Source organism: Polistes fuscatus, unplaced genomic scaffold (assembly GCF_010416935.1).
Source record: "Polistes fuscatus isolate 324 unplaced genomic scaffold, CU_Pfus_HIC Scaffold7, whole genome shotgun sequence".
NCBI lineage: Eukaryota > Metazoa > Arthropoda > Insecta > Hymenoptera > Vespidae > Polistes > Polistes fuscatus.
The window spans coordinates 5,787,656-5,804,226 of NW_025113151.1; the positions used below are offsets into that span (position 1 = coordinate 5,787,656).

Below are 16,571 nucleotides of genomic sequence, written 5' to 3' on the forward strand. Positions count from 1 at the left end.
TTTTTAATCTTTTCTGTAAACGTAGATATAATTATTAAAATGAGAGAGAGAGAAAGAGAGAGAGAGAGAGAGAGAGAGAGAGAGAAAGAGAGAGAGTTTTCCAAACGAATGCGACAAATCAATCGAGACTTTTCTCGATCTCTCTTTTTATATATTAGATTTTCAGACCACGCTATTGGCTCGTAATATCGACGGATTTTTCCGTCTCGCGTAAAGTTACGACGGCGATTCAATTTCAAACTTCTTCGCATATTTTACCTTCGACTCCCTCGATTTTCAATATCTTTTCTATCTTTTTCTAATTTAAAAAAACTCAATATTACTCTTTTCTCAAATTATATTAAATATTAACGAACACTCACGTGAACTTTATCTCATTTTAATTACAAAAATGATTTCATTGTTTTAATACGGAATATCGTTCGAAATGTAATACAAAATTAATATTCAAGATTTAAAAATGATGAATACTTTACAAGGTTAATTTTTTATTTGAGTAAAAATAGTATAAACTGGATAAAGCTGTAACGAATATTTTAATTAATTATTATTTGGTTACAATCATTATTTATTATTTACAATACATAATACACAAATAATCCAACCAAGATAAGGTATTAACAAACAGTTTAATTCATTAATTTTACATCGGTATATCTTTATTATTAATTTTAACACAGTATATCTAACGTACCGATATTTACTCAATTTATTAAAAACTATGTTAATTAATAATAATGCATACTCTTAATACCAATTCCTCTTCATCGATTTTGGGTCACTATAACTAGAACCTAGAATCTAAATGAGAACCGATACTGCAAATCATATAAAATAATACATATGCAATAATAAAACAAAATTTCTAACAAATTAAAAAATCTCGTTACTGACACGAGAAGCACGAATAAATTATTAAAAAAAAAGGAACATTTAATACCAACGTACATTCGTAAACACGTTGATGAAAAAAAAGTTTCCGTAGTTCTTACTGAACAATCAACCATAATGAACACGCAAAACTGTCACGCTCTGTTTTAAAACATTAGAAAATATCTAATTAAAAGATTGAAACCATTAAGAGAAGATAGATATATATATATATATAATACAATAGACACACGTCAATCGTTTTTACATATTAAATGAAACCGACGAGACATCACTAAACATTAATTACAAAATCATTCGTATAAACGTTTATTACGATATACAGACTTTATTTCATTCCATGATCATTTATCATCTTTTATTGAATTTACATTCGATCATCTGGATACCATTAATCATATTTTATTAAATTCTATCATTTCGATAGTACATTTCATTCAATTTCACCTACGCCAGATAATTTTCAACGTCAATATTATTATCATTATTATTATTATTATTATTATTATTATTTTTATGTAAGTATGAAATGTTAGGTAGAAAGAAGAAAAAAGGAAAATTCTTAACGAGCAGCAGTGCAAGGAAATCATCAACGTTAAAAATATTTACGATTCGCTTGAAAGGAGCTTTTAATCTTTCACCGTCGTCATTATTTCGATCTGAGAAAAACGTGTATTAACGATTGTTTTATATACATCAAGGCTGTAGATGAGCTCTTTGCTTGCTTTGTTGTTTACTTTTATGACGTCTGCTAGGCGTTTTACGACGACATTTTAACGATAACTGTCAAGAAAATATAAATATCCATATCTTTGTATGTGGGTGTGTATATATATAAGCAAAAAGTAATATTACTGTAATATATAATTAAATATATAAATAAGTATTATAAATATATAATATTAAGCATCCTTGTTACAAAATATATAGCCACAATTTCAGAGATGCCTATAAAGAAATAAGATAAAAAAAAAGCATACAATTATACGCCCGATATGACCTTGTACCCGAATTTGTATTAAAACCACTCCTGAGGTTTTTCTCGCACATTTGAAAACAGCCTGTATACGTAGACATCTATGCAAACAGAAAATAATATATGCTCCAGATTTTTAGACAAGGATGTAACTTTAAAAAAGAGAAAAAAAACAAAAGAAAGGAAGTATCAATCGTTTAAGAATGACAGAGGTCGCAAGTTTACGTGGCCAACCGTAAACTCGTCGTTTCTTCAAGCTTAATACTGAAATACGAGCTAGTTGGAAATAAAATGGGTTGCGAGTAGTAGTTTGCTCGAGGAAGTGAGAGAGGATAGTTCTCGAATAGGTATCAACGTTTTTATTTTTAAGGTCAAACCTCGTTCGTATCGATCCAATACTAAACCAAGTAAAATAATACTTTCATACTATATCTAGGCTCCGAAATTATATGTCAGATATTTTTTGAGGAAACTTTTACAAAAAAAGAACAAAAATGAAAAAAGATAAAAAAATTTCTAGTTGGAATAAATATTGGTGTAGGTAAGTGCACGTTTGTATGTATTTTCGTGTATAGATTTCTTTGAAAATTGCTACCACGCTCGGACAAGCTTTTTAATTTTCGAGATCATGTTCACCGACGTAAAAGAAACGTGAACGCCGAGCTGTATAATGCGTGGTCCAAATATACAAAGCGTAAGATATTTTTTCCTCTGAGCCTGAAGTACAGCTTCCATTTGAAGAGGTACATACATCACATATACATACGTTTATACCTAGAAATACACCTATCTGCGTGTGTATGTGTTTACACGCTCGCAATATCAATGACGACAAAAAGGTAATGCGAAACATTCCTGTCTACTTTTTACTCGTAGTTTTTCTTACTCTTCAACTTTTGTCATCATCCGTGTGTTTTTCCTAATAAGCAAGAGAAATAATAGTATAAATTATTTTATTTTATTAATCTAATTAACATTAATTATTATTTCTATTTTTATTGAATTTTTTTATATTGCATATGTTATAGGAAAAGTGAGACCTCCGACGTTGTGAGCTTTTCCTAGGCATTGCTCACAATACCAGGCGTTTTTAGGCAACGTCAGAAACAGAAGAATTGTTACGGACTAACCGGGCAACAGCACACACACACACAACACAACCCCGCCCCCAACACACACATAAAAGCGAGCATGGAGTAGGTTTTTGTGCGTGGGTTTTAGAGACTGTCGTGCCGCTATACTATGCGCTATACTATACTATGTTGTGTGTGTGATGTGTGTATCTGTTGTCCGATAAGTCCGTAACAATTCTTCTGTTTCCTACGTTGCTTAAAAACGCTTGGCATTGTTGGTAATGCCTCAAAAAACTCACAACGTCGGCTAGTCCCACTTTTCCTATAACACATACTTTCAAGAACTTGACATACTTGTAAAAAAGGTTAACCTGTAGAAGTGCGTTTTAAAAAACGTTTGTCATAAAAAAATCGTAGAAATATTAAAAAAATAAATGTTATAATTAAAATAAATAAGTTTTGAAAGTACAATCGATATACGATATAATTTTTGGAGACTTTAATTGATCATTATTGAATAAAACGAGTTTTAAATTGTACACTTTTATTGGATTCTTTACTCAAGTGTACATGCATGTATTGTACATATCGGTATCGAATTAGAGTTAATTTTAACGGCGGGTTTCGATTGCTATTGTATGAATGGTAAAAAAATAGGATGAATTTTCGTAGCCAAGGATTTTAATCCAATGCGCTCATTAACGTTTGGTCGAGCTCCTGCGAAATAATTTAATTTTCTAACAACCATGTAGTTTTTACCTAAGCACGCTTTCTAACTAACTTTCTCGCGAACAGAGACGATATAATGAATTTTTTTGTTTGACCAAAAAAACTTTTGCAACACTTCGATTAAATTACCTTAATTACGAAAATTCGAAATTGCAAAAATCTAAAGTTTTTATTTGCCAAAAACAATTTTCTATTTCGTCCTTTTAACAAAGTTTAATTACATTTAACTTACACCAAGGAGACAGGTAAATAATAAAATTTACAGTTCGAAACACCCCATTGATTTTACTAAATGATAAAGATAATTTAAACTTGTACGAAAATGACTTACCAGCTCGCATAAGATTAACGTGCTCTAAAGTATCTTGATATACCTCTGACCAAAATTAGATTAGATCTTTACCCTTCGAGGAAACGGTTGTGGGAGGAAGAGGGAAGGGGTGGAGGGATATAAGAGAAAAGTTTGGTCAAACTTTAAACTGGATGATCCTCCAAAACGATTCCATACAATTATACTTTGTGGAAACTTGAGATCGTTCCTAAATGAAATAATATACCCGGCGTTAAATTTAATCCCATAATCTTTCGAATAGAAATAATATGAAGATCTTTTTTTTTTTTGTTATCGTACGTAACAATTTCGTTCAGTAATTCTCGTAAAAATCACATGTTCTTTTCTATCTATTTTCTTTTTTCTTGTCATTTGCATACATATATACGAAATGGATTGCCCGTCTATCAAGGCTTGTCAAATGTTATTATTTCGAATAAATGAAGATGAAAATAAAAAGGAGAACAGGAGAGTAATAAAATCAAAGGTCGCAGTACATCATAGCGAGGGTTTTGACACTGAGTTAGCGAACACGATGGTACTGGGGTAAGTGGATAGAAAAAATTTGTGATATAAACGAACACGAGGAAAAAAGAGAAAGAGATATATATATATATATATTTATATAAAGAGAGAGAAAGATAAAAACTAATATATTTTGCAATATATTACTTCGTCGACTATGACGAGGACGAAACTGACACGATAATACTAGAAGCGAAAAATATTCGTTGATTCTCTTCTTCAGGGAACTTTGATCTCTCTAAGAGAGGAGAGGATTTTCTCGGATCTCCTGTTTCCATTTTTTGGCCTCTTTTCTACTCTTAAAAACAACATAACTTTGTCACTTTATGAAGGATGATCGGTTGGAACACTTATCGTGTTAAATTTGTGTCACGAAATCCATTTTAATCTGGCGAAAGAATAATAAAAAGAGTAGTAGATACTTTAAAATATTCACTCAAGGAAAAAGTTTTTCCATATTTTTCCCAATAGATTGTTTTAATTGTAAGATCGCATAATCGAACAATCGTTGGAATAATCGATTAAATTGTGAAAATAATTAAACAAAACTAGCTCATTAGCAGTTATGATATCGAAAAGAAACTAAACGTTGATCACAAAACAGTTATAAACCGTTCAGGGAAGGTTCAAAAATATTTTGTTATCACATTTGCATAAAAATATAAATAAATTCTTTTCTCAATCACATGTTTTCATACTTTTTATTTTCTTTTTCTTTTTTCATAGATTTTAATCGACTTGTTGTTAAAATATCGTACATGTTCCGTAATTAAATTCATTTTCAAGTATTGCAAAACGATATTTAATAATAGTTCATTATTTATTGCATTACCGACACACAATACACCCTGGCTTATTTCCAAGCAGAGTTCATTGTTGCGTGATTCCGTAATTAGGAGAATTTACGTGTAGATGAGTTTGTCACGTTGAAAATTAGTCATATTATCGAATAATGGGAGAAACAACATTGATGCAAACGAAGCATCATAAACGTGTATCGTATCTTCCAATGCAACTGATAAACAAAATTCGAGAAATGGATATAAAGTGAGAAAGAAAGAGACAGAGATAGAGATAGAGATAGAGATAGAGATAGAAATAGAGAGAGAGAGAGAGAGAGAGAGAGAAGCGAAATTGGTAATTAAAATCCTATTGCTTTAGACAAAAAATCAATACCGAGGTTAACTTTACTTTAACGAAAAACTGGGTAAATAAAAGAACAAAATAATAAAAGAAATGTTGATAAATTAGACTGTTTCATATGACATCGTATTTCCGTGTATAAAAATTATTCATACAAATTATTTTTTTCTTTAGTTTTTGTTAAAAAAGAAAATATTTAAATAATTAGCCAATGTAAAAAATCTTAATTATTTTAATGAATCCTTGATATCGTAAGAAAATGAAGTACAAATTATAATGCGAACTCTTGCAAATCATATCAATATACAGAAAGAAAGTTAAAACGATGAAAAGTAGACACAATTAATTAAGAAGCGTTGGAACAGAAAAGCTTCGTTCTTTCGTAAAATCCTTTCTACGCGTACTTTTCTTACAATAAAATCGAAAAAAGAGAATAAAGAAAATCAGAAGCTTACTTCGTTGATCCTGTTTTACGAGTTGAGAAAACTAGACGAAGAAGAATTGAGAGTTGCCCGAGTTGAAAATGACTGTCCTGCGAAAAATGAGGTACTATGAGAAATATAAAAATTGTGATTGAGAGAGAGAGAGAGAGAAATAAAAAGAAAGAGAGATATAGATACGATAACGTGTGAAATTCGTATAGAAAGAGAAAATGTAAAAGAGAAGGAGAGAGAATGAGTGAAACAAAAAGAGAAAAAGTATTTCACCGAGCAGAACACGAGATTGGAGTACACGAAAAGGAGGACGAGTCATGCCGGAAGCTAAAGGACTCGTTCTTTCTATATATTTTTTTTCTACTTCTTTTCCTTTTTTTTTTCTTTCTATTTTCACTTCTTTTTTCCGTCTCTCCTTCTCTTCCCTTTACTTTTCATTTGGTTTTCCGAAATACCTGTTTCCGCGTTAACTTACTCAACTTGATAAGGTAGAAATACGATTTCTATCTTTCTACAAAGTTAATGTCAGAGGAAGTGTAATTTGTTGCACTTTTACATTCGTTTGACAGTAAAGTGAGTTTATTTTTTAACCTTTTTAGATAAAAATAAAACAGAATTTATTATGTTATAAAAATACTATTTATAATTTAGATGAACTGAACAATTCTATAGACTTAGAAATCGAACGGAATATTAATGTTGCTAAATATTTCATGAAATTAATGAATGATATTAATATAATATTATACAACACAATTCATACTAATAATAAATTAACAGTTCCATAAATAATTAACTAAATGGTATATTTCTGATATCATTTTAGGCCAAATGGTTAAAGTGTAAAATCATGTACGATAAAGGGTTGATATTTATAAAGTATATTAAAAAAAATTGAATAATAGAAACAAAATACTTTATATATATATAGATAATAATAGAAACAAAATACTTTATATATATATATATATATAATTTTTGTTTATTAGAAACAAATACTATAAAAAGCTTAATATTGTAACTTCATAATTATTTTCTTAAAGAAATTAGCTACCAAATTGAACGGAAGGAAACCAAAAAATGTAGCAAACTTTTGGTCAACTATTTTCTTCTATTTTTTTTTTTTATTTTAATCTTCAAACATTATTAAAAGTAGACCGTATAAATTCTTCAATACTTTAATCTAGTTTCGTTCTTATCAAAATTAAAAAACTTTTTTTCTGCATACACATATCTCCCACCTCCATTCTATTCTTTCTTTTCTACAGCAGTTGGTAAAAAAATAAAACAAATTTAGCAACAATAACTAACAAGCATTTAAAAGTTCATGTAAAAAGCTTAAAAATGAACGAATACTTCAAGACCAAATTAAACTTCAACGAAATTCTCCGAATTGTTCGGTAACGAGCTACGAAAAGCTTCGTTTCATAAGAAAGAAGATAATTTTGCTTGAAATACGGTAACGTGCACGATGAAAGAAAAACTTCTCGTAAATGAGTTGTTGAATAGAAGGACAAGAAATTTAAAAAAAATAAATAATAAGAAAGTAAAAAAAAAATAAACATTACAAAAAAGAAAATGAAAAATTAAAAAAACAAAAAAAAAGATAAAAAATAATTATGACAAGGACAGGACGTTTATTTTACGCCTAATGAACTCGCAATTTCTTTTTCTTTATCTTTTCTTCTTGCTTCTTTTTTTAACTTTTTTTTGAACTTTTCCAACATTAGACGACAATTAGCATAGCAAACCGAAAAATTTAGGACTCGTACGTAAAGCTAAAAAGGAAAAGAGAAAAATAACGAGAGAAGCATTGGATTTAATATAAATAATTCATCCAGCCTCGTAACGATCAAACGTATCGATGATACGAATTCCAATTGGGAAGCTTAAAATTTACAGTGCATAACAGAACGTTTGTACGTTCACATCAAAGCATATCCATTGAAATATGCATGCATATGTAAGATGATTACAGTGAATAATAGACGTGTAAGTATTATACAGCACTCACTTATGTATGCATATGTGTATGTGTCCTATGCGTGAACATAAGTGTGTGTGTGTGTGTGTGTGGATAGGTAAAAGAGAATCACGTTATAAATATATCAAACTGGATAAAAGTCATTTTTCATACGATAACGAATAATCAAAGTTAGTATAGAAGTTGTTATACGTATTTCGATATCAATAAATCACACATTTTTCAATTTTTATTCAAACGAATCGATAAAATAAACAAATCATAAGCCGTATAAATTCTATTATCTATACGTTAGCCTTTCCTTTCTTTTTTATTTTTAATTCGACCTAAATTCAAATTTAAGTTATTCGAAATTAGTTAGTTTTCTCGTAAAAGAAGAATAAAAGATAAAGAAATAGGAGAATCCTCATGCCTTTAGTCATTAAATCATGAGACCACCCCATTCTACCTTCCACTCTGGCAGTCACGATAAAGAAATCTTTTGTCGATGAAATGAGTTTATGCTTGAATCGCTAAGTTACTTTCTTTCTCTCTTTCTCATTCTCATTCTTATCTATTGTTCATCCTCGTTAAAGTCGTTCCCTGATTCTATCGAACGAGATAAAATGAATGAAGTCGACAAATGTTCGCTACAATATACGAAATGTAATACTTCAAACTAATGTCTTAAAGATATATTTTCAAAGAACAATTATTAAAACTACGCGAAAAAAAATGTTATAATCAATCAAATCGTATAATAAATTTTTGTATAAAGGACAATTGAAGAGTGAGAACAATTTTCCATGCATAAAATCGAATAAAAACAAGGTATGATTTTAACGATAAAAATATATTGTCGGATTGAACATTCACTACCATTTCAAATACGAATTAGCCTATGCTCTTATGTTTGTTTTGTAAACATTTAATCTCATTTTAATGTTTTATTTTAGTTAAAGAAAAAAAAAAAGAAAAAAGGATAAAGTGAAAAAAGCTATTTTATTCGTTCATCTCTAGAATTCATTGCTAACACTCAGAGAGAAATAGTAAAAGAAAGAAAGAGAGAGAGAGAGAGAGAGAGAGAGAGAGAGGTTTGTGTCACAGTGATATGACAGCAAGAAATCATAGTTATTTTATTTTCCCAAGGATACAGGAAAAACAACGCGAACGTAATTTATCACAGCGGTTTCGTTTACGTCTCTTGTGCGACACACCAGAACAAGTTAGAGCTGACGCTTACATTTCACATTTTATTGTATACGAGTATACTACAAAAGATAGACAGAGAGAAAGAGAAAGAGAGAGAGCGAGACTGCACCAAAAATAAATAAAATGCGAAGAGTAAAAATAAAATAAAAGGAGGAACGCCAAAAAAAATCATCATAAATATGAAAAAATGAATGGATCGGTAGGTGGCAACATTTGGTTATTTAATATTTAAAAAAAACCAATGCATTTTATAATATACGAACGGAAAATAAAAATAAAGAGATAGTGGTAAAGAGGCGGATATAGAATTGGAAATTTAACAAAAGAAAAATAAAATATGGAATAACGAATGGAAATGTGAGTGCCAAAATTCAAGAATATAAAATGTGAAAGGAACTACCGCATTCTATAATATATGAATATACCGTGTGATAGATATAAAAATAAAGAGAGAATAAGAGAGAGAGAGAGAGAAACAGAAGGTAAACAAAAGTAAGAAATATAAAAAAAAAGAAATATAGAATGAATGACCAAACTCGTGCATATAAAATCTAAACAATGCATGCATTTTATTAAATACAAAAATACACCAAAATATAATAGAAAATGATAGAAATATATAATAAATAGAAAAAATAAATAAAATAAAGAGAGAAAGAGAGAGAGAGAGAGAGAAATAAAAATAAAAATAGTAATATAAGTAAAAAGAGAAGTATAAAAAATATAGAAAAACGAATAGACCAAAAGGTGGCCACATTGAGGAATGTAAAATGTAAAAGAAAACCATCTGGTGCATTATTTTGCCATCTCAAGGGAGTTGACTATACTAAAACCTATATTCCTTTTTTCTTTTCCCAGAGTCTCTCTCTCTCTTTCTTTCTCTTCTTCTTCGTTTTCTCCTCCTGTATTCGTCGGACTAACCATCCATTTATTTTCCTTTACCTGCCACGTTTTCTACCAAACATGTATGTGTCTAGTTGCATTCGCTGAAATACTTATTGCCCTCTGTGCCACACACACCCTTCCCCTTCTCCCTCCTACTTCTCCGTCGCTTCCTCGAATCGAGTATATTTCACCAACAACAGTAGAAACTTCACGTATCTATATAAATCGCCAGGGGCGTATCAATTCGTCCTACGTCTTACTACAAAGATCTTTTTTACCTTTATTTAATAGCTAAAAATATCTTGGCTTCGTACTATGCCAGATAAAACATTAAATAGATGTTTGTGAATGTTTATATAATAGATTCCCTAGACCGATATGAAATATGAAAGAAACAGGAAGAGATAGAAGAAAGAAAATGAACGAATAAAGTAAAAACAAGAGGAAATGAAAAGTATGCGAAATATTCGAAAAAATTGAAATTTATAACACTACCAAATTTTCTCTCTCTCTCTCTCTTTCTCCCTCTCTCGTTTACTATCACTTTGTCTCTGTTTAATGTATGAGAAGAGTTGACACTTTAATTGAATTCCCAAGCACCGCCATTTGTTTTTAATTAAGGTTCTAATTAAATACATTCGTCCTAAGTCTTTTATGTCACTCAACTTGGATATTGTTTTACATATGTAAATACCACGTATATTTACGTGCATTACATATCCGCAAATACACTACCGGTCAAAAGTTTCAAATCATTACATTACTTTCCGTGAAACGGGATATATTTGTAAGAAAAATAAATATGAATGCCTTTGGAATTACCGTAGTAGATTTATTGGTCAGCGAAATCTTACAAGTGGTACAGTTTTATATTGCGTATTTTTTTGTTTGTTTAATCAAGGAACGAATATTATTCTTTCATAAAAAAAAAAAAAAATAAATTGCCTTTACTTTTAACGACAGGCCAAACGTGTTCCGGACATCTTGGTGATTATTTTTTCAAGCATTTTCTAATTGAAAATACTTTTCCACTTTCCTTGTAAAAATCGTCGAAAAAATGTGGTCTCGTTAGGAAAATTCATTCCGAGTATTGTCTAGAATGTTATGTAGAAATTATACGAGAATATTATATGAATATAAAAAAAATGTTGAATTCTCTTGAAAAAAAAAGATAATTAAACTTTTGTAATATTTAATATAATAATGATAGATCGATATACAAAATTGATCGGTATATTCGATTTTGATGGAAAATCAGCAAGGGATTACGAACTTTTGGTTGTTATTGTATATTCACATAGACATATATTTTGATTTCAATTTTCCTTCTCTTTAGTTTTCAATGGTTTTCAATGGAGCGTATAGAACGTTTGAAATTAAGGATCGAGCCTCGTGGTAATCTTGCTTGCTGCAGCCGACAAACACATCTACGTAGCACTCTCTTCTATTTGCGCGTCTCACTGAAGAAGAATGATGAAATGCAGAGAAAGAGAAAGAAAGAGAGACAGATATATATATATGTATAAAAGAAATGTAAAAGATAGTAAGAACATGTTTCCAAGGTATCTAAGCGAAATAACAGGGTAAAGCTGTCATCTCTGAAACAGCTGCGAACTGATTTCTAGGTACACGCACACCTGCTATTCTTCTAATACCATCTTCCTTGTATGAAGGATATAATAAAACAAAAAAAGACAAAAATCGTAGAAAATGATAATATATCGATAGAAAATATTTTAATTTTGCAAATAAAAGTGTATCTAATTGCAAGTTATTCGTTCATGACACGCATTGAAATGTTTCCACTTTTGAATTTGGAATATTAGATGGATTTGTCGGTGATTAGGATTTTTCCTTGCAATATTTTTAAATAAACGTATAAAATAAAGATTAACATTGACATATAGTTTATTAGATTTTTAATTTTAGATGACATTACTTTGGTTCGATCCTTGTATCTTTCACATTATCTTCTGAAAATCAAACTTTTATTTTTTTTTTCTTTGTAATTAATCCTCTATAATTTATTACGTTGTTAGGATATTAATTTTGTATGACTTACAAAGTTTTAATTAGTTGCGTTTACCGATAGCTAATTTTACTCTAAACCTAGAAATGATTTAACATTTTAATTAGTTATAAGAGATGACGAGAAAATAAAAGCATTGGTAGATGCTAATTGTAGTATAATAACGCAAAAAATACGTGACATTTATTCACGATCACTTAAAACGTTTCGGACTTTAAATACGAAAAAAAATCGTCTAAGAAAACGAAATTACTTTACGAATGACTTAATAATTTACTTTCATATTTACAAAATATAATATAACTCGTTTATAATTAGGAAGAACAAATTTTCCTATCGCATAAATTAACAAATTATTATTATAACATAAATCAAATACAAATTAATAATTTTAATTTTGAAAAATTGTACTACGCGAGAAGGAATTAATTAAAAAATAAAAATACGTAATTTGTTAAGATCTAAAGTTGAATCGCTAAATAAAATATAAAATAGAAATGGAATGAATAGAAAAGAGGGGAAGAGAAAAAAAACGTATGAGAGGGATCAATTAATAGAAAAGAGAAGGAAGGAGAAAAGAAATCGATCGGAAGCGAGGATAGTACTACTGCATCCACTATTATTTCTCTTCTCTTCTCGGCGTAACTCGGCCCACTTCTTCCAACACCCTTATCCTCACAACCCTCTTCTCCTTCCCGTCAACCAACCCACAGACCAGCCTCCAGTTTCAACCTCTTTCTTCTATCTTCCTATAGTCCTATAAAATCTCACCGAGTTCACTAGAAGGATACCTTGCTCATAGCCGATCACTAACATAAGATAGACTTACTATAAATCTTTTTCTTTCCTATAATGATCGACTATCATTCCTAGCAGATATTTTTAAAAGAAATTCACCTATTCTATTTTTTTATTATCTAACATTTTCTTTTTTTTATATATTATACATTAGAACCTTTCAAATTAATAAATATATTAATAGGCTTTTCAATTTTACTTGGAAAATGTTTATGATTGAAAATTTTGTATTTGAGACGTTTTTTATAAGATCAAATTAATCCAATGTGACTGATTTTTCAATTTTTATTTATAAATTATTTTAATTTATTACTTTGCATTTTTTAAACATTTTCCACGAACATTTTCTAGTTTATTTTATAAATTATTCTAATTTATGATTCAACATTTTTTAAATTTTCGATGATCCAACCGATTAAAGTGACTGAATTATAAATTATATTTTTACAAGATTATTTTCATTTATTATTTAGTATTTCCAAAATTTTCCATATCTTCAATAGCATCGTTCGAAGAATTCGATTTATCAATGTTTTCTCATCTCTTTTCTTTTTCTTTTTTTTTAAAGTTTTATATATAATTAACTTAGATGTACTATTACAACTAGTCATTTTGACTTGTCTGGTAGAAACAGGTTTTCATTAATTAATTATCGGTAGTTCTACACTTAACATTTTCCGATACTTTAACAATTAATCAGGATCTATTTTAAAATTCAGCAATCTCGCGTCATTTGTTATTTTGTTCTATTTTTTTTATTTAAAAACAAATTTATACACGATATCCATCTACTTTCTCTTTCGTTTGCATTTTTGCAATATGCATACATATACGTATTCAGTAAGTGGGTTTCCGTATCGGAAAGGATATAAACGTGTCGGAAGAAGAACATACGTGACACGTTGATTCTCCTAACGTACAAACTCGAATATAGGTTTAATCGAAAATTATGTTTACATGTATGTATATGTTTGTATGTGTGTGTGAGAGAGAAAGAGAGAGAGAGAGAGAGAGAATACGTGCTTGTTTTACTAATCCACGTAAAATCGTTTATGGAAGCAGCCAATAGTTATGATTCGATAGATTAACACTTTGAAGTATAGTCTGTTTCCTCGGAACAATTTAAATAAAAACTTTCAATAATAAGTATAATAATTCAACAGATCTACTCGTCATTTCTATTCCCCAATCGTATTTACGTGCTCCAGAATTTATGAATTATTAATAAAAGTTAACTTTTAATATAAAGTTAGTATCCCTTTAACGGGTTTTACGTGTTGGTTTAAAAAATATCGATCAAGAATTACGTTCAAACGATCGTGTCTATAAAAAAAGACTCGTATTCTCTTTGAGATTCCATTGAAAAAGTGGATCATAGTGCATGCGAAAAGTATATAAAATAGCTGGTGTTGAGAATATAAAAAAAAAGGAAATAGTGAATAAACGGGTCGATAAGATTTTTTAGGGATTTTTCTTTTGATTGATTTTTTTTAATTTAATGCCAAAAATTTGATATTTTTCTCAAACTTTTTATGAAATCATACTTACATTTGATTTTTTATAATAATTAAATTACTTGTACATGTTAGAAAAACTTATATTAATATAACAAAAAATATGTAATATTGAAGATGAAATATTTTTTAAAATTATTAAAAACAATGTTACGTATAAAATTCTAGTATGCATTCAGTTTACAATTTTTTGATTTTATGATGATTGAATTAGGTGAAATTGTTGGGAACCTTTATAGAAATGTATCGTGAAATTATTAAAATTTATTATTAAAAAAAAAAAGAATGTCACGTACGAGTTTCTCATATTCACTCGCAATTAATCGTAATGTTATTTTGAAAAAATATTTAAGAAATAAGAAGAATTAATGTGTCAGATTAGAGCTACCGTTATGATCGATACTCCGTAATAATGAGAAAAAATTATAGAAAAAGAAAAAGAGAAAGGGATAAAAAGAGATAGCAGAAAAAGGCAAAGTATGCTCGTAAATTTAAAAGAAAATTGCTGCTCCCACTTGGCTTCTTCTTCTTCTTCTTTTTCTTCAACGCGCGAACAAAAATACTAATGACGGTTATTTCGTGATAAAAGAAAAGTGAAGGAAAGTAGTAAAACTTGACGACAAGTCAAGCCTTGAGTAATGACAAAACTCTACATTTCTACGATAAACAATACTTTTTTCTTTCTATTCGAACATTTACTTTTTTTTTTCCTAAAATTAATTCGTATTTTTGAAACAAGTGAAGAAGCTTCTTCTTTCAAGTTGAGATATAAATTCAGAAAAATTTTAATTTTCAACCCTTTTAAGAATTACATTCTCGAGTTGTCCTCAAAAATTTCAACATGTCTGATATTTTTTTTTAAATTACTTGATTGTTCGAAAATTGTTTTCCTTATGCAAATATTACATAAATTTACACATGAATGTACAACATGAATATGTACAACTCCATATACCTCAAATCTTAAAATAAAAAAAAAAAAGAAAAATTACAATTTTCTAATCGTTCTTTGTTACAGCTCGTCAACAATCGATAATCAATGTTCCGATAGCTTTGTAGCCATCATCACGAGGCTCGTTTTAATGGAAAAATAAAGGTACAAAAACGAGACACAGTATTTACCTTCGATTTATTTATTTTTTTTTTTTTATTCCATCTTCTCGACCCACAAAATCGACCTTTCGAAGAAATGGCAACGAAGAGAAAAAAAAGTAATATAAAAAATTATTTTTATTTAATATAGAAAAAAATTTTCAGTCTTTAAAACGAAGCTATTTGATTTCGATTCTCTCGATCATATTTTATTTTTTTTTGTCTTCTAATCACATATAATTTTCGTTTAGGTACATCAAGAATTTGGAACGTGCCATATCCGAAATATGTTCGATCTGGTAAAATCAATAAACTTTCGTTCTCCAGTATTTGCAGAAAACACGGAGAACCACGAATGGGATAACACGAGTGGTTTATTTGCATTCTACTTTTTCCTTTTTCTTTTTTCTTTCTTTTTTGTGTCTATAAAAATAAACAATTTTAAATGGTTCTAGTCAAATGCACGTCGTGGGACAAACACGAATCGTTATTTACCTTCATCCTATCTTTTTTTTTTCCTCACTTAACCTAAAAATAAACAGTTTTAAACGGTTTTCAACTTAGAACGAAATACACTTTTAAAACTTCTTTTTCTTTTTCTTTCTTTTTCTGACACTTCCTTAGACTTCGAAATGACTTTCTCTTTGAGAATTGGAAAAATTTTTAAGATAGAAACGTGATGAATAAAATTATCTAAAAAATAGGGAAAATATAAATTAAATATTTGAAATTGTAATTTCGAAGTAAAAATAATGTTGTAAGTTCTATTCTCGTAAGATATTATTCGGTTTTTTCTTATATTTTATTTATGTCGTAAATTTATTATTATATTTACGATTTTTCTAAAAGATTTCGAAAAACTTTTCGATAACTCTTCATGTTAACATTTTTCTCGCCACAATTCTTCTCTCTTTATTCCCTGGTGGCTCGATATCGAAGTTTCCTTACCGAGAATCTTTTATATATATGTAGAATA

The 16,571-nt window shown here is 29.0% G+C and overlaps 1 long non-coding RNA gene across 1 annotated transcript; it reads left to right on the top strand.

The window, feature by feature from the left end:
• Positions 1–1,751: 1,751 nt before the first annotated feature.
• LOC122523885 lies at positions 1,752–16,040 on the top strand. Its single transcript, XR_006305401.1, has 3 exons — positions 1,752–2,408; positions 15,522–15,599; positions 15,847–16,040. It is a non-coding gene; the product is annotated as an uncharacterized LOC122523885 (long non-coding RNA).
• Positions 16,041–16,571: the final 531 nt, after the last annotated feature.